Source organism: Mustela lutreola, chromosome 7 (assembly GCF_030435805.1).
Source record: "Mustela lutreola isolate mMusLut2 chromosome 7, mMusLut2.pri, whole genome shotgun sequence".
Classification (NCBI taxonomy): Eukaryota; Metazoa; Chordata; class Mammalia; order Carnivora; family Mustelidae; genus Mustela; species Mustela lutreola.
In genome coordinates, this window is record NC_081296.1 from 104,744,093 (window position 1) to 104,761,876 (window position 17,784).

Genomic DNA, 17,784 nt, shown 5'->3' on the forward strand with positions numbered 1-17,784 from the left:
CAAAATGCTATAGCAGGAAGGGGAGAAGAGATCAGGCGGTGGGATACCTGAAGAGAAAACAAAGGGAGGCTCTTAAAGTCAAGGCAAGCATGGTGTCTCCAGGGACAGTGCCATTTCTCCCCGGTGAAGTACCAGTCAAGCTCCCCAGCCTCAGAGGCCTGTCCAGGGCTCCTCGCTGCCAGGGTCACATTGCTCAACTGCCTGTAGGGGTGCTGCAGTCCTGGAAGGAAGCCCAGGCTGCAGGGCTGCCAGGCCCCGCCAATCTTCTACTCAAAGAGGTGAATGTCATCCCGGGGTAAACTCTCCTTCCAAGGACCTTTCCAAGGTAAGCCTTGTCTATTTCAGTGTCTGCCCTCCTTCATGTATCTCGTCGGACTCCAAAAAGACATGTCCTCTGATAAACACATCAGGGGAACTGGTGGGCTGAGTACTGGTGGGTCATGTGGGGGTCCAGGTTGGGGACCAGGTAGGGGACCAGGTAGGGGGGTGGTAGGTTCATTCCCACTCTCTCGTTTTTCTGCAGTGATCCTGTCTTCACTACAGTCCGTGATGCCCAGGACTGGATGACTTATCAGCCAAAGGCACCTCTTTTTAGTTCATGCTGCCTGTTTTCCCTGAAGAATGAAGCTCTGTCTGACCCAAATAATATAGGGGAAATGTTTGTAACTATGAGGTCACTGTCTTTTGTTGGAAATTAAAAAGCAGAGAGGACATATGCCAACGCCCGCCTCTGGGATTTCTTCCCTTGTCTCTCAATAGAGTAGTACAGCCTCTTAGGCCTCAGACCATTCACCGGTATCCTTGGTTGTCAAGATGATGAACACTTCTAGCCCTAAATCATGTACTATCACAGTCATTTGGTTTAAAAATATATGGACAGTTTCAATAAAAGGGATGACTAGATTAACTTTTTTTTTTTTAAAGGATTTATTTATTTGAGAGAGAGTGTGTGAGCAAGGGAGAGGCAAAGGGAGAGGGAGAAAAGCAGACTCCCTGCTGAGTGCAGAGCCTGACCTGGGGCTCAACCTGGGGTTGGGGGGGGAGCTTGACCCCATTATCCTGAGATCATAAACCCTAGATCATGACCTGAGCTGAAATCAAGAGTCCAGCACTCAACTGAACCACCCAGGTGCCCAGTTGACAAAGTTTCTGAATCCAGAGTCGAGCCTCCTTGGTTAAATCTGTAATATAATAAACTTATAAGGTGTCAGGTTGGCTTGTTGGGTTTTTTTGGTTTGTTTTCTTCCCCAACAGGAAAATTCCTTTACAATGGTGAATAAATAACAAACAGTGCTAGAATTCAGCCTCAGTCCCTGGTCCACAGGAGGCAGGAAGGGAGCAGTGAGAAGAACCAACACATTTCAAGGCTCACACTGACTGCCACACTAGGAATGACCGCTGCACAACTCCCTGGAACTCCGCCCACCTGCTAGTGCAATAGAGAACTATGTTGCTTGTGATTTGTCGTTTTCACTCATTGAAGATAAAATCCACCATGGTGACAGGATTTCAGCACAACAGTCTCTCCCAGTCATGTTAGATATAGACATCCCAGCTCTTGAGAAACAAAAGCTCATTTGATGTCTCTTGCAAGGACCAGAGAGTTACAAATTTTTCTTAATGATCTGTTGAAATATTTGTATATACTTAAAAAAATAAAAAGAAAACTAACGGTCCATTCTGTGCTCTGTTTCCCTAGAAGATTTCTCATGATCTGGGAACCAAGAATTAACTCACTTCAAAATAAGCAATAAAAATTATAATACCATACTCCTAAGCAGATGGTGGGCTTGCCAGGGTTGGAGGGGGAGAAAAGCAGGTGCTCTGCTTGGGGGTAAGGTGTGATCTTTGGGACCACTGATTGGACAGGCAAACAGAAGCATCCATAAGCAGGACACACTACCAGTAAGGGCCTGTTTCCTTCCATGTTCTCCCTAGGTGCGGAGGCATTAGTCACCTGCGTGATGACTTCTCAGGACTGAGGACCCTATCCCTCAATCTCCATCCACTCCAGTGACCTGCATGGTACATGGGGTGGTCTCTTAATGAAATGGGCTGAAGCCAGGAATTGGGCTCTAACTCTGGAGGACGGCCGTAGGTTTCCTTCAGGCTATTCCAAGCAGGAAGTGCCTGGGACGCTCACTTCCCCCAAGTAACTGTGAGGCATGAAGGGAGAAAGCAAGGAAAAGAGAGGTTTAGAAGACAGAAGTGACTAGAACCATGGTGGTTCTAGACATGGCTCAGCTTTGTGGGTCAGACTTGCTGGCACAGCCACCTTATCCTTGTGCTGGGGCGGACTGGGAGAAGTCTTCACAGACAGTAGCTTCTGTCTGTGATACCAGTATAGATTATTTTTACTGGTTATAAATGCAACAGATTCAGGTTCATTCCCCTTTGCTAGAACTGTTCACTTCCCTGAGGAATTCGTGGCTTCAAGTCTACCCCTAGGTGCACCCTGGCTTGTCATCTGTTCCCCCCACCCCCACCCTGGGAAAGTGGCCCCAGGATGAGCAGAGAGGACACACAGCACAAGAGGTGACTAGAAGGAGGACCTACCTCAATGAGAATTCTAACTGAGAACCTAAGTAATTGTGAAGGACTCAAAGAGGGAGCTGAGCTTCAAGGTCACTCACTGGGTTTTTGTTGTTGTTGTTGTTATTTTAAAGATTGTATTTATTTATTTGAGAGAGACAGAGTCAAGGAGAAAGATCATGAGCAGGGGAGAAGGGTAGAGGGAAAAACAGGCTCCCCAGGGAGTCTGAGCAGAGAGCTTGACACAGGGCTTGATCGTAGGACCCATGATCATGACCTGAGTCTAAGGCAGATGCTTAGCTGATTGAGTCACCCAGGCGCCCTCAAGTCAGTGGGGTGTTTTTTTTTTTTTTTTTTTTTTTAAGATTTTATCTAGTTTGACAAAGAAATCACAAGTAGGCAGAGAGGCAGGCAGAGAAAGAAGGAGAAGCACACTCCCCACTGAGCAAAGAGCCCGATGAGGGGCTTGAACCCAGGACCCTGAGACCATGACCTGAGCTGAGGGCAGAGGTTTAACCCACTGAACCACCCAGGCGCCCCAAGTCAGTGGGTTTTAAATGAAGTTGAAACAGACTCAGAGGGGATGATTTTGTCTCCAGAAGAGACAGACTGGAGGTCACGAGAGAACTTGTCACAAAAGCTTTGTCCGCAGGAAAGCTTGCCCCTAAACTTCCAGCAGCAGAGTCTGTGCTGGAGCTTCTGCTCAGTGCCCAGCCAGGCCAGCTGGGCTGCATCCTTCACCAAACCTAGTGGTACATCTATGGTGGTCACCACAGCCCCCATCATATTCTGCATATCCTTGCCCATCTCTTGAGGGTCCTGCCCTCACTGTCCACCTGTGCCTCCAGAACATCTTAGTGGCTTCAAAGCCATTGTCACACACCCTCTCAGGCACTGACTGGGTCTTGAATGAATAGCTGTCATAGAAGCCCTCCCATGGCCCCTCTACGGTGTTGGGGGCATGATCTCTGAAGAATGGCTCTCCCTTGGAGCCATAGGCAGCTGTGAAGAGGCAGGTGTGAGCTGGTCCATCAGCCAGAAAGTCACAGCACCAGGGGGACCGTGGCTAAGCTTGGACACCATCAGCCATGAAGTTCATTCCACCCAAGAGGTGCTCGGAAGCACTGTTGCTGACCTTTAGAAACCCATTAGTTGCAGGCCATGCAGGCACAGTCTGTCTGCATGCAGGTTTGCCTGGAATGGGTTCCCAAACTAGGGTTGCTGGCTACGATAGACCACATCATGGTTAGGACATTCCATCACATACCCAGACCAGGTACATTTTTTTTTTTGAGACCCATCGGGGAAAATGGGTGAAAGCAGATGTCCTGGGCACTCAGCTGGCTTCCTTGCCCTTCTCACGGCGGGCCTCGAGGGTACGAACTCAGTAGTCTGGCGGGGCAGGGAGTATCTGCAATGGCCTTGACTTCACGAAGTACTCCTTTCCCATGATTCATGCAGTCCTTACTCTGCCCACGGAGGAGGCTCCCAGGGGCTGGGGAGAATGAGGGCAGGTGCAGAGCCTGCTGAAGCCCGGAGAAGTCTGTGGGAGGGGAACCGAAGGCTTCAGAGAAGCCACCCAGCTTCCAGAATGGGTCCTGGATGAGCTTTTCTGGCACCTTGAGGGCTGTTGAGCCCAGCAGATGAGTGTGCTCAGTGTACTGGAAAATGACGACAGCAGAGCCTGGCGTGGAGAAGGGGACACCCAGACCACAGCAGGCAAGGTAGCCGGGAGCTCCTTGGGGAAGTGCTTCAGATAAGCTTCAGAGGTACCCCCAGGCACTTACTTCAAGGGCTCTTGATGTAGCCCTTCCTCACAAGTTACAAGGACGGCGGGTCTGAGGTGGCCAGGCCCTTCAGCAGCCCCTGTGTTGTCTGGCGGGGACTCACCATAGCCCCTAGGAGCCGCTTGATATCTGCCACTCCTGCTCTGTGGCATGGGACAGGCACTGCCCACACTCCCACGGTACAAGGCTCCTGGGCAGGGAAGGTTTGGAAGGCCTCACAGCCGTAAAAGAAAGTACGGTTGAGGTGCGAGACTTTCCATCAGCAGTGTTTCCCAAAATGGAAACCATCTTCCAAGGGTGGACCAGGTTTGCGGTCCAGTTTTCTAATAGTCTCCTTTTCACTCCTTCACCAGAATGTGTCTTTGTTTCTCTTGGCTTGGAGGAAATGCAACTTTCTTCCTCCGGGTCTCATCCTGCTCTTCTTCCTTCAGTAACCCCTGGACCTTAGGGATGTGGTACATAGCAACGGGGTGTCTACCTTTGCTGCCCACCCCCCAAGGTGAGTCCTCTCTGGAGCCTTGGGCACAAGCTGATTTTACAAGTCTGGCTCCTCCCAACACCCTCTGCCTCACACCTGGCCCTGGCGAATGCCCCTCCGGGCCCTTGCAGGGGCAGCTCAGGGGTGTGGCCGTGTAGGAGTCCTATTGGCTCAGGGCTTCTCAAGTGCTCCTTCTCACAGAGTAAACACTGCAGACAGAATTCACCACACCAAAGAGCTTGGTCAGCCCCAGCCCACCCAACTTTCCTGGCACATCGGCCAGGAGTTCAGGCCCTTCTCTGCTGGGGGCCTCTGGGCTCTCATACCCAGAAGGGCAAGGAAATCACGCATCTCTGGGCTTTCCCTAGGACTGAGGACAAAGGCTTGGAGTCTGAAGGTTGCATGGGATTGCCACAGGGTTCCAAACAACAAGGGTTCCAAACAAGGGTTTAAAACAAAACCCTTTGTGGTCTTATTAGAATACTCACAGATGTTCAAATTTTAGATTTTCTACCTCCAGGACTCTTATATCAGCAGCAATGTTGATTTGGTTTGTTTTCTTCCTCCATAAGGTGTAGGCAAATAGGTGGTCAAAATGAACAAAATGGAAGGGTCTTTGATGGCTTCAATACATTGGATGGGTTCACTGACAGGCTTATCAGCTGGGCCTCAGCCACAAGCTTTCAGTAATGAAAGAGAGTAGTCAGGAGCTTTTCAATACAATCCAGCCTCAAGTCAGTATTTCAGGGGGTACAGAGCAGCATGGCGAGGGCAAGGTGGGATTGGGTGATAGTGGGGCAGTGGTGGGGTCAGGGGCACTTCCTTGGGGCACCAGCGGACCCATTCCCTCTCTGCCCCCCAACCTTCACTGCCTCCCAGGCTCCTCCTCCCATTTCCAGTTGGGATCCACTTATAGGTTGTTTTAAACCAGTCATTCAAAGCACAGTTTAGCTGTTCCCCCAAAGACTTTAACTTAAAAAAAAAAAAAAAAAATCCAACAGGGGATAATTGTTCACATCTGCCTAATGTTTCCACGTGAAAAGACATAATAGACTGTAAGATTTTGAGTTACAATAGCTTTTAGTTTATAATTAAAATCAAATGGGTAAAATTCAAGCGAAAGAATTAGATGCTTCTGATAGGTAGTCTTTATATGAGGACTCAACACAACACGTTCTGTTAGCAATAGCATTGATTTTTCCGATTTTTTTCTACTTTTGTGCAGGTGAGGTAGGAAGGAGCAGATGTTTTGTGTCTCACAAGACAATAACTCATTTCATTATGACTACTTGGCTTCACCTTGTTTGTGCTGTTCATTGTTAACAGAGGCCCACGGTGCTGTCACTGGGGCCTAAAATGTACCATATGGAGCCAGAGGGCCTTGGGAGAACTGAAAATCATTGCCTTGGCCTGACCCAGTCACCTGTCCCAAGAAAAATCATATCCCATCGTCCATGAAGTTTCAGAGAGACTCAGCTTTGACTCAGCTGCTGCTGTGGACCACAGCCCTTGCTGCTCTGGGCCCACAAGGCCCTCAGCCACAGGACTGAGAACACTAATGCCAGCAGACATTATAGACCAATGACCGAAGAGCAGGCTTGTGTTGGAAAGAACACAGCTCTAGGGCAAGACTGGTGAATAAATTAGCATAGGGGTGTGGGGTCTGACTGGAGCTTGATGGAGAAGTCCAAGTGTGCTGTGAGTTCAGCTGAAGCTAAGACTCCAATGAAAGACTAATGTGGTCTAAGGTAGACAGTAGGTGCTTAGTGAATGCTTAACTGGATAAATCAGAAGATGCTGGTCAGAGGGTCCTGCGTGGGGGTGGGCTAGGGAACCAGCTGGGGTTGCTGAGGATCTATGGAAAGAATTATTGCCCCTTGAACCAGGGGATTTCCTTGAGGGAACAGGCACCAGGCTGCAGAACTGAGCACAAAAGTCAGGTTTAAGTAAGGTAGGACAGAAACTTCTCCTTGCTGACACAGTATCTACACTCACCTTTTCCCTTAGTAACACAACAGATTTTAACTTGGGTGACAATGTGCCCAGCTCCATGGTACATTCATCTGTCACATTTAGAGTTGGGATGGCCATTGAGGTATAAGTTTAAGCTGTTGGGTGGGTCTTCTGTTCTTTAAGAGGTGCTACTGTACAGATGTACTCACTTTTTCCCCTTCTCCCTTCCCCCTGTGCCTTTCTGGAAAAGGAAGATCAGTGTGATGGCTGGTGCTCTAGCTGCCACACTAGACCATGAGGTGAATGTGAAGATGGAAATCATAGGCTAAGAATGGCAGAACAGAAAGACAAGAGAACCTGGAATCTTGATAACATTGTAGCTCCCATACCAGCCAGACCCCAGCCTTCTTTTATGGGAGAGAGAAATAGGCTTCTACCTTATTGAAACCATGGTTATTTCTTCATTAACCTGGAATATCAAAAATCTAGAAATCTTGAGAAGCCTTTAAGAGTGAAAAATTAGGGGTTTGGTTTATTTTATTTGTTTGGTTTTTTATTTGTTTGGTTTTTTTTGGTATATTTAAGTAAGCTTTAAGACAAGGTGATTTAAAATGACAAAATACAGTCTTTCTCTCTGAGCTCAGGCATAAAAAGTAACCAAGGAGTTACATATTATTGGGTTATGTATTTATTTGGCTTAAATAAAAATAGGTTTTATTGTCTCATGTAATTGAGAAGTCCAGAGGTCAGGTAGGCTTCAGATAAGGCCCAGTATTGTAGCTAGACAACTCAATGAAGTTCCAATGTCTTTGGATGTCAGTGAAGACATCAATTTCACCTAACATTAGACCACAAGGTCCCTGAAACTCTTGGCAAAGTCCTCTTGGATCTGGACCGGATCCCCAAACCAATCACTGTGACTAGGAAGGCTAGGACAATGAGACCCTCTAGATGGTCCACTCAGAGACTTGTAACAAGGTTTTTCCTCCCAATAGCACGGTTGGGGAAGTATGGGACCTTGTTGGGAGGGAGAGAAAAAAAGGGAATGCATGTAGGGAGGCTACCACATGTCCTACACCTCTCCTGGCCATTGTCACCACCTAGTGTTGTTAAAGGAGTGTCATTTAAAGGACTTTTTGAAAAGGCAAAGTTTTCTTGCTCTCAATTGTGTTTCTATTCGTCTCGAAGCCAGTAATCGGCTTATTGGTTTGAGGTAAGGCATCCAATTTCCCGACAACTTTTGCTCTTTCATTCACTGATTCAATCGTAGATAATATCTTAGGTGCTATTTTTTTTTTTCCAAACATAGATATCTTAGGTGCTAGTTGTGTGTCGTACAGCTGGCAGGTCATGCCGGAGAGGACAGGCACATATTAAGCCATTATGATTGGCGGCCCTAGCAGATGTGGGTACCCAGACTCTTTAGAAAACTCAGAAAACAAGCATGAGGGCCTGGGAAATAAGATAGGTAAGTCTCTCTAGTGACAAGGGAAAGGGACTAGCAGTTGGGCATAGGGTGATGCCCAGAAAGGGTGCACCAATGTAGGGCTCTTGGCAAGGCCCCTGGGTAGGTCGGGTTTCCTGAGCCTGAGGAAGGGAGAGTGGGGTGGGGGTGCCTCTGGGGACGTCATGCTGTGCCTGTTTTGCGGTCTGACCAGGACTGGCTTTGCAATTAGGGTTCTGGGTCTCCCTGGCTAGGAAGTCTCTGGGGGTCGGGGGGAGGATGGGTGGAAGCAGTGGTTCCTAATGTGGGCTTGGGAGCATTTGGGGGATAAAATGCTAGGAAGGGAGCACAGATCCCTGAAACGTCCAGGAAGGATTTTTCCCAGTCCAGATAGCTTGCTGCTCTCCTGACCCTGGACAAGCTCAGGAGTTTTCAGTTTATCATGACACAATTCTCCCCTCCCTGACCCACCGGCCTGCAATAGTCAGAGAATAAGGGCTTCATAACCCAAATAGTTCACAGTATGGTATTTGTCTCTATTTAAAATAATCTCCCATGGGGTTCAATTAACAATGTACATGTCAAACTATGTCACACCCATTACTTGCTCTAATTTGGTCAGGCTGGGTCAGGCAGTCCCCGATCTGATGGGAGCTGTGAGCCTCTCAGCTAAGAGCCAGGACAGTGGTGCCTGGGCTGTCCTTGGCCTGAGCTGCAGCAGGCCGTAATGTCACACTGGGAACTACCAGGCAGCAGGAGGTGACCGGTCAAGCTCATGAGGACAGTGCTCTGTGATAACAGCTTCACCCCTGGAGACAGTTGGATGTGGGTTTGAATCCCGGCTCCCTCATTCAGCAAGTTGGTGATCTTGGGCAAGTTCTTTAACCTTTCTGAGCCTCATTTTCCACTTCTGTGAAAAGGGAATACTCGTCACACTTCATTCATAAGGGCTGTAGTTGAGGATTAAGTGAGAATGTGTGTAAAATGTTCGGCAGAATGCCCGGCCTTTTATAAGGACTCTGTACTAGCTACTAGTCATAGTATTGAATTTTTTTATCTTGTTCAGTCCTTCAAAACTGGGGCTCCTCCTACAATTACCCACAGGAAATATTTCACCAGCCCTCCAGAAACCAAGAGAAGACAGACAGCCCTTCCTGGAGGTCATGCAGGGTAGTCAGAGAAGCCACAATGGTATTTTGACATCAGAATTATTAAATATGTGGCAAGACCAGCCTTGACTTTAAGAATAGTTCGGTGAGGGTACAGAAAGCTTCTATCTCTGCCTGATGGAGATCACAAAATGCCTTTCTGTGGCCATTCAACTATCCTGCAGGGCTCCAAAGAAGCAGACATAAGGGTGCTGGGTCAGTCATTCTTTCCATTTTAAAGAGAGGTAAACGGAGGCAGAGAGCAGTCCACATACATGTGAACAGTTCCTTCCCTCACCTCTCAAAGGACAAGTGAAACTGTGGTAACTATAGAGCTAGAAGCCGAAACTCCTGCCCAAATGACTTGAGACTGAGGCATCTGGGTCATCAACCACAACGGAAGCCAATATTGGGGAAATTATCTGGGGTTAAAGGCACGAAGGCCATGCTTCTTACCCTCTTCCACATTCAAAATCTCTGGCGGTAGTGTGCAGGTCCATCTGTGGGCACGTCCAGGAGGTGATGTATTATAGAAAAAGCCATGGATCATATTCAGGAGACCTGTACTTGCCCTCAGTCCTCCCAAACCAGCTGTGTGACCTTGGAAAAGTTACTGTACCTCAGATCTTACATCAGAAACGGAAGGGAAGGGGTTGGATGACATCAGTATTTCCCAAGCCTGACAGCTCATGACTTCACAGGGTCATGTCAGGGGAGGGGCAGTGGGTGGCGATCTGAAGCCCGCAAGCCTGTATTCTGAAGTGTTCTCGGTGATTCTAGAACAGTCACCATTGGGAAGCCTGGCCAGATGATATCTGAAATGTCCCAGCTCCAATGTTGTCTGACTCCAAAGCCCCTTTGAGTACATTCCACACAATTCCACACAGTCCAGGCCAGAGATGGCAGCCCTTATCTATGAACCCCCATGAGAAAGTCAGTGTGAAATCCCAGAGAACAGCCAACATGGCAGAACGTCTGGCGGGGGTGATACAAGGAGGAGGGGCCATGTGTGCTGGGGCTCCAGGTCTCTACCTGCTTCAGGGCCAGCTGGGTGTTGGAGCCTGCAACTGAGGCTTGCCAGGGGCCGCAGTGCTTTCTCCCTGACCATGACCATTCTTTGCCGTGCTCCTGAGGGCCTGGGGCCTTCTCACCATTGGGCTGTAGTCTCGAACACCCAACACACCTGTCCTGAGACTGAAAGACATCAAGCATCCCAGCAGGCCTGCCTTGTATCCTTGAGGCTGGGATCCTTCACGTGAGCTTTTGAAATCAGTCATGTGTCTCCAGCTGCCCTCGAGTTACAAAAATCCTTCTTTTAATGAGGAGCTGCGGAATGCTAAGCCTCAAGCTGCTTTTAGCTCTTTCAAAAGTTTCAATTATGGATTAATCCTGACATTCTTTGGCTTTAGTAAATGGGCAGGAGGTTTTTGTGTGTCTGTGTGGTGATGTGGGAGGAGTGGAGGCCGAGGCAAGAATAAATCATGGCTCTCGGGCCTGAATTTGATCCAGGAAATGTGTGTCTAGACACCCTCTGGGTGGCAGAGAGAATAGGGGAGGCGGGGGGTCCATGGCGGGAGCTTCTCTGTGGCCCCTCATGCCTCCAAGGTACCCAAGCAGGATGGGGGCTGCCCGGGTGTGTTTGCGGGGTGGGGGAGGGGTGCGGAGGGTGCATCTTGGCCAATGGGGCTGGCCTCCCCTTGTTCCTGATTCTTGAAAAAAGTCAAAGCTCTCCATTTTACCTGAATTCTACTAATTATAAAATGCTGAGACATTTAGTTTAGAAAATTCCTCAGACCAAGCCAATCCCACCATTTAACCTCAGGTTGAGACTGAGGAGAGAGCCTGGCTTCAGGGACTGATCATTTGGAACTCTGGTCCCAAATGAGCTGAGCCACGCACCGCCCCCCCGCCCCCCACACACACCCAGAGCTTCTTAAGTCTTCAGAGCTAAATCCAACTCCTACTTGGCAATTTCCATTGTTGGAGGGAAAGAAGACCCTGGCTTTCTAAAGTTCTAGAAATCCCCTTTCTCTTTGGCAGTGTAAGACCCCACTGCAGGGCTTTGGGGCTGTCATCCCCACCTCCCCTTCCCCTCCATCTGCCCTTGCTCCCAGTAAACCCCAATAACAGAGAGCCCATTCCTTGGACAGTATGCAGGCTGTAGCATTGTCTCTGTTCCCATGCCAGAAAACAGACCCAAGGCACAGGGGAGTACCATATGACATGGACAACCTTGAGCCATCAACTTATTTTTTTTTAAGAGGTAAATCATTTGGGTACTTTGGTGCTCTATCAAAAACAACTTACTCATGACAACATGTCACAGAGGCTGAGCAATGGCTCTAGAATTTCTATATAGGGGAATCTTGGAGGTAGCATTTTGTTTGGAAACAAGGAATAGCTAAAGGACTCTTCCTAAAGCTACATGGCATATTAGACTCTCTTTTTACTTAAATGGCACATGTATTTAAAAAACAAAGAAATCCCCTAGAAGCCCTGTGATTGGTCAGGACACATGCAAGGGCAACAAGATAAAGACATCTTCCCTCTACCCCCGCTGTCGCCCCCCACCCCGTCCCTGCTTCTGCACGGGGAGGGAAATGGGAAGAAGGTCCCCGAACAATCCAGGGGCATCATGAAGATGGATGAAGAGGGTACATTCTCACCACCAGGCTGAGCTGTTCTGGATAAAACCAAACATGCTCCTTGGCAAAGGTGAGGGGTCATGTCAGAATGCCCCAAGACACCTGCTCCCATGGGCTTCTCCCGGCCAGGCAGACAGATGGCTCATTATGACCAACAGGCAACCTCGAGGCCTGGGGCCCTGGATTGTTGGCACCAGATGGCCTGGGGGACAGGGACTTTACCTCATTGCTCAGATTGTATCCCAGGGGATCCTGTCCCTGTTCCCTTCTTGGGATCAGCAAACTCAAGGAACACCAGGGAAGGTTTTCTTAGAGTTTACTTCAGAGTAATTTCTATACTCTAGAAGAGTGACATAAAATATAATGCTCCTGACTTGTCCGGAAGTGGTCGAATTCTGTCACCATAAGGCCACTGTTTGGTATTATTTCAAGTAAGTGATCCATGTATAACCCGAAGGGTTTCAATATTTAAAAATAAACAAGCCATTGAACCTTCACTAAATTGGTGGTTGTCATCACATGTAATAACTGCCTCACAAGTGTGTCAGTCCCTTCTGGAAAACTGGTCACCAGCGACTGGCGAGAAATCACACTGTTCTTATTGAAAAGTTCTCTGTTAATACAAGGACCAACCTTACATTTTCCCTTTGACTTTTTAAACAGCAATAATTCAATCCTGAAAGGAACAGTGATGTGTTTCTGTTCAATCCTGAACAGAAACAGCTTCTGTTTCTCCCCAGGGAGCAAAGAACTCTGGTAGGACACACACACACAGGTGAGGGCCTGCCTTCAGAGTTAGGCACAGTTGGTATTTAGTTGGAGAGCGTTTGGGAGATCAGGGGGACAAGAAAGCCCCCTCTGCAGCAGGGGAGGTCCACACCTCGGCTTCCTTTGTCCTCAGCCAGCTCCCAGCAGTGCGCCCCCACCCCCACCCCCACCCCGTGGGTGTGCGCCCTGCTCATGGCCCTCTGCCTCACTCAGCTCCCCACAGCACTTCCTCCACCGCCCTCAGGCCAGGCTGGCCAGGAAACCTAGCCCCAGCAGAGGCTCCCAGCTGAGCATCTTCAAGGCCCCTCAGGGAGGCCTGAGGCAGACGGTGACATCCAGGGCAGGACTGAGGTTTGGGGCCTGTTTCACAGGACGCCCATCTCTTTTACTTTGTATGTGGTTTGGAACTCTGTCAGATTTCTTGGGCCCCAATGCCTTCCTCATCAGTCTGCAGGTCTGCTGGTTGGCTCTGCGTTCATCTGCTAGACACAGATAAGAGGACAGATGAGACGCGAATTTTGGTAGCATCAGTTCCTGGTGATTCGAGATGGAGAGGATATGCATGCAATTTGTCAACACACAAGCAGCCTGTTAAAGAACCAAAGTTCATCTAAGGAAATTTAAAGATCTAAGCAGCTTTAGTCACCAATTCGTGAATCGGGCAGCATCCCTGTAACAAATACAGGGGTGCTCTGAGGAGTTGTGCGACCTGGAAGGGTTTTATAGGCAGGAAAGGGGCAGGACAAAGAAGATATTAGTGAAAGAAAAGAAAGGATCGATTCAGGCAAGGTCACTTTCCCTTAGGGGTGAGGGCAGGGGTCTTGGCAGAGGTCCTCACTAGTGCTGATCAGGAAATTGGAGATTGACTGGTTTAAAGTGCACTCCTGGGAAAGGCTGGAACTGCAGTAAGATTAGGTGCTAAGTTTGGGGCTGGGCTTAACATAGGTGTCTCCATTTTGGGTCTGCGTCCCCCCCCCCTTTTTTTTTTTTAAAGATTTGCTTATCTATTTTGGGGGGAGCAGGGGGAGGAGCAGAGGGAGAGGGAGAATCTCGAGCAGACTCCCTGCTCAGCACAGAGCCCAACCAGGGCTCGATCTCACAACCCTGAGATTGTGACTTGAGCCGAAATCAAGTTGGACGCTTAGCCAACTGAGCCACCGAGGGGCCCCTCTGTTGTTGTTTTTCCTGTTGCTTCTTTTTAACAAGCCTAAACACACAGAGCATCTCGAGAACAGAGAGTGACTTTAATTTCTTCTTTTAGGTAGTGATAGTAATGCAACAAACACAAATTGCCTGAGAACACTTAACTATTTTCTAGGCACTATTGCAAGACCATGAAATTCAATGTCAGAAAGTCCTGCCCTCACAAGTTTTAGAGTTTTGTGAAAGATATTCTTGCTAACAAGTACGAATCCAAATGACTCTTCCACTCCCATTAGGGTCCTTCTAAGCAGGGGTAAGAAACAGCCTACCAAAGCAGGGCAAGCAGCACAGAGCCATGGGCTGTACATGGTCTCTACTTTCTCAGAATCAAAAGTCCTCAAACACTTGGAGGAAGCATTAATATATTTTTAATTAAAATAACCACAAACCTCTACTGTGGAATAGCATACAAAAATCAGATCGCCCACTCCATCCCCCCACTTGCAGCCTTTCCTTCACCCGTGTCTCCTAGTGGCAGCTGGCTGCTGCTGAGGACAGGGATGAAGGACAGACTGGTAGAGAGATAGGAGGGAGCAGGGACAGTCAGAGCTGTAGGGGTAGGGGTGGGGGTGGGGTGGGGTGGGGGGTAATGCAGAGGCACTAGAGTGTAAGCGCTTAGGTGTAAGCTAGGTGTAAGCGCCCCCCCACCCAAGGGGAGGTCCACGGGCACTAGATTAGAGGAGGAAGCACAGAAATGCTTTTGGGGACCTTGGAAACTTCAGTAGGGCTTCATGTTCCAGAAATGGAGGCAAGGCATTCACTAAGAACTTCAGACTTGGAGGAGACCGTCTTTGAAGCAACCCAGGGTGCTCTCCGTGCAGGCTTGCCTGCTTTGAAGGTGTCCTCCACCCTCCTAGGAAAGTGGGGAGAGGCTCTCAAGTGACTGAAGCGGAGAAGCTGCATGGAAGAGAAAGAACTGGGTGGGGGAGGGATCTGTGTCCTCTAGCACGTCAGCCCAGCCGGGCAGGAAGCTCTGCTGAGTAACTTTGGTTTTAGTTGGAAATCTTTTGTCATGTTCCTGTCCACGCAGCAGTGTGGGGGAGTGGGGTTCGATTTCCTCCTTCCTTGGGGTGGACAGGGACGGTGGCATGGGGGCATGAAGCAATGGATAAATGGAGAAGTGATTGCAAGAAGTGGTGGAGGTCGCTCGGAGGGTTTTAAAATTCACAAAAGCTTTCCTGGTTGTGGGGAGGACACGCTGCGAGCAGCGTCTGCCTGTGGAACAGGCCACTGGAGATTCTGGAGGAGGGATCCACCCAGGCCTCCTGACTTGTGGCTTTAATTATCCAGTTAGTCATTGGTTTACTGTCATCCAAGTTTAATAAGCTGGACTGTGACCCGTGAGCAAAAAAGCTGGCCAGGCTTGGGGGTGGGGAGGAACCACTCTGGGTTGTCCCGCAGGCTGAGGCAGGACCCACAGAGACCAGCAGCCCTGGGGAAGTGGGGACCAACTTCCTTTTCTTTTCTTCCTTTGCAGCTGGGATCTTGAACACAGGGCCCCCAGGCACCCACCAGTCCAGTTAAACTGGAAAATTTTAAGAACTGACAGCTTATAACTAACTGCTCAGAGATAAGTTTCACTGGCATGGAGCACCCTTAGGGAGCAAAACCTGATTTACAAGCCAGGGAGGGTGTGGGTGAGGTGCAGGGAGCTTGAGAGCCACAGGGCTGCTCACCCAGTTCCTCACAGGAAGCGGCTGATCCCCTTGGCCCTGGCCCCTTGCCCTGGCCCTGGGAGGACTGAGTGTGTTTGGGTGGCATCCTCCTGGAGGGGAAGAAGCAGGTTTTTGTCCCCCTGACCTTGGAGCAAAGCCTGAAGCTCAGCGTGCACAGGTCACGCTTCCATTCTGAGAAACCTGATCCTTCAGACCCGAACACACCGCTCTGTTTTTTGCACAACAGGATGGTCCTATCTCAGCTCCAGGAACATTCTGGCTTCCAACTTCCCTCCTGAGCACCTGGTGGCTGTCGCTTTACCGTGCCATTCTGTCTGCCTGGGCTTACATTTTCAGCCTCTCCCCAGAGCTGCCAGGAGCCATCTCCCAGGCAAGGCTTCTACACAGAGGCTGCCAGGCCAGCAGGAAAGGAGACCTCCAATCCATCTGTCAGAATTTGAATAATTTCATCCACACATGCTTCTCTCCCAACCACCGGAGCTATTTTCACTTCCCCAAACCATGCAAGCCCAAGGCGCCTGTCAGCCTGCTCCCCCTCAGAAGCAGGGTGCTTCCCTGTGAGCCCTCCAGGAGCCCCACCACACTGGTTTCTTTGTGAGGTCATCTTCACTGTGGTTTCCGGGTCCTCTGGCCTCCTTCCTGCTAGCTTCACACACTCTGGTTTGCCAGAGTTCACTTCAGTAAAAACATGAGGGCCTTCTGAGGGCTCACCCCTCTGCTGCACGTGGTAGAAGATACAGAGATCACCCCAGGCTGTTCTGGGGGTTACAGTGTAGCCAAGAGTTATCCAAGGTGGGCCCCTCAAGGTGAGTCCCAAAGAGAAAGAATTCCATTGTCAGTTAGATTGGGGAATTTTGATCATTCAGACCACTCATTTCTGTATTAAAAGGTTCTGAGAAGTACCATCGTAAGGAAATTCTGTTCCCCCTTTTTAACCTACCATTTCCCCAACCCCGCATAATATTGACTATGAAACTCTTCACATCCCAACGGCTACATCTCAAGGAACTAGTTCATATTTTTGGTTATGTATTTTAGGAAAAGATCCAGCAGTGGCTTCAACCTAAAGAGACACCTGGATCTCAGGAGTATTTGGATATAGGTGGTGGCATTTGGAGCTTTCCCAAAGATGGGAAGGTGCTATGGGCATTTTCTGCATGAGGAGCTAAGACACCCCCCCCCCCAGCCCCTCCACCCCGGCACTGGGGCCCAGCCTGTCCTCAGTAGGCCTAGAAGAATCATTCTGCCCCCCAAAGCCCTCAGCACTCCCCTCCTCCACCGAGAAGCAGGGGTTGGACAAGTGCTCAGCAGTTTCTCTAAACTGTCTGCAGGTCCAAAACACCTCCTTGCTATCTCCTTGGTCTCCAGATTCCTAGCTTCCTCTCGCTGGGAGGCCTGCATGGTTCCTTCCGGGCCTTCAGGAAGTCTGGTCTGAGTTGACCCGGACAGAGGCTCCCAGAAGCCAGGGCTCCAGGGTTCCATCTACTCTGGAGATGACAAAAGGATTGTGTTCAGGATTGTGCCCTTGGAGGGCGAGGAGCAAGGCGCTCAGCTACCTGGAAGTCCTCGCACCTGGAAAAGGATGCCTCCTGGCTCAAGCCTGGTGAACACACCTGGTGCTCAGCCAAGGTCAGGAGACCTAAGACCGTGAGAATGGCGGCACAGCCTCCCGCCCGGCCCCCATCCTTCTGGGGTAAAGTAGCGGAGACACCCACATCCACAGCCCACAGCTCCAAATCAAGGGATTCCGGAGCCCCTGCTTCTGTCAAAAGAGAAAACGCCCATGGCAACCGGCAAGTGTTGCCTGAAACTGCAGAGTGTGTGTTTACCAAAACAGGGGTGGCTCACTGACTCCGTCGCCCAGCGAGAGTCTGGCGGGGCGCCCGCGAGGCGGCGGGTGGTCGCGGGGGCGGGGCCAGACGCGCTGAGTCCCTGCGGGGAGGAGCCGGCACCGGCCGGGCGGCCATCGACCCCCCTGCCTGCCGACCCAGAGGTGGAACCGCGGTCCGTCAGCCCGCGTCCCTCCCTGGGCTGAAGCCGGCCGGCTGCGCACGGTGAGGTTGGGGTTTCCTGGAGCAGTCAGAACGCGCCTCTCCCAGCCCCGAAGGTTTGCGCGTGAACGGCTTCTGTGCTGTTTCCCCTTCCTCTTT

At 49.9% G+C, this 17,784-nt stretch overlaps 1 long non-coding RNA gene across 4 annotated transcripts in view; it reads left to right on the plus strand.

Moving 5' to 3' along the window:
* LOC131836531 (uncharacterized) overlaps positions 1-17,784 on the plus strand; it is a 34,211-nt gene that overhangs the window by 1,481 nt on the left and 14,946 nt on the right. For 2 of the 4 annotated variants that reach the window (XR_009355657.1, XR_009355656.1), the window contains exons 2-3: positions 208-325; positions 1,939-2,025. This is a non-coding gene — a long non-coding RNA (uncharacterized LOC131836531). Of the gene's footprint in view, positions 1-207; positions 326-523; positions 716-1,938; positions 2,026-17,784 lie in introns of those variants that run through there. The other 2 variants (XR_009355654.1, XR_009355655.1) reach the window with 2 other exon arrangements.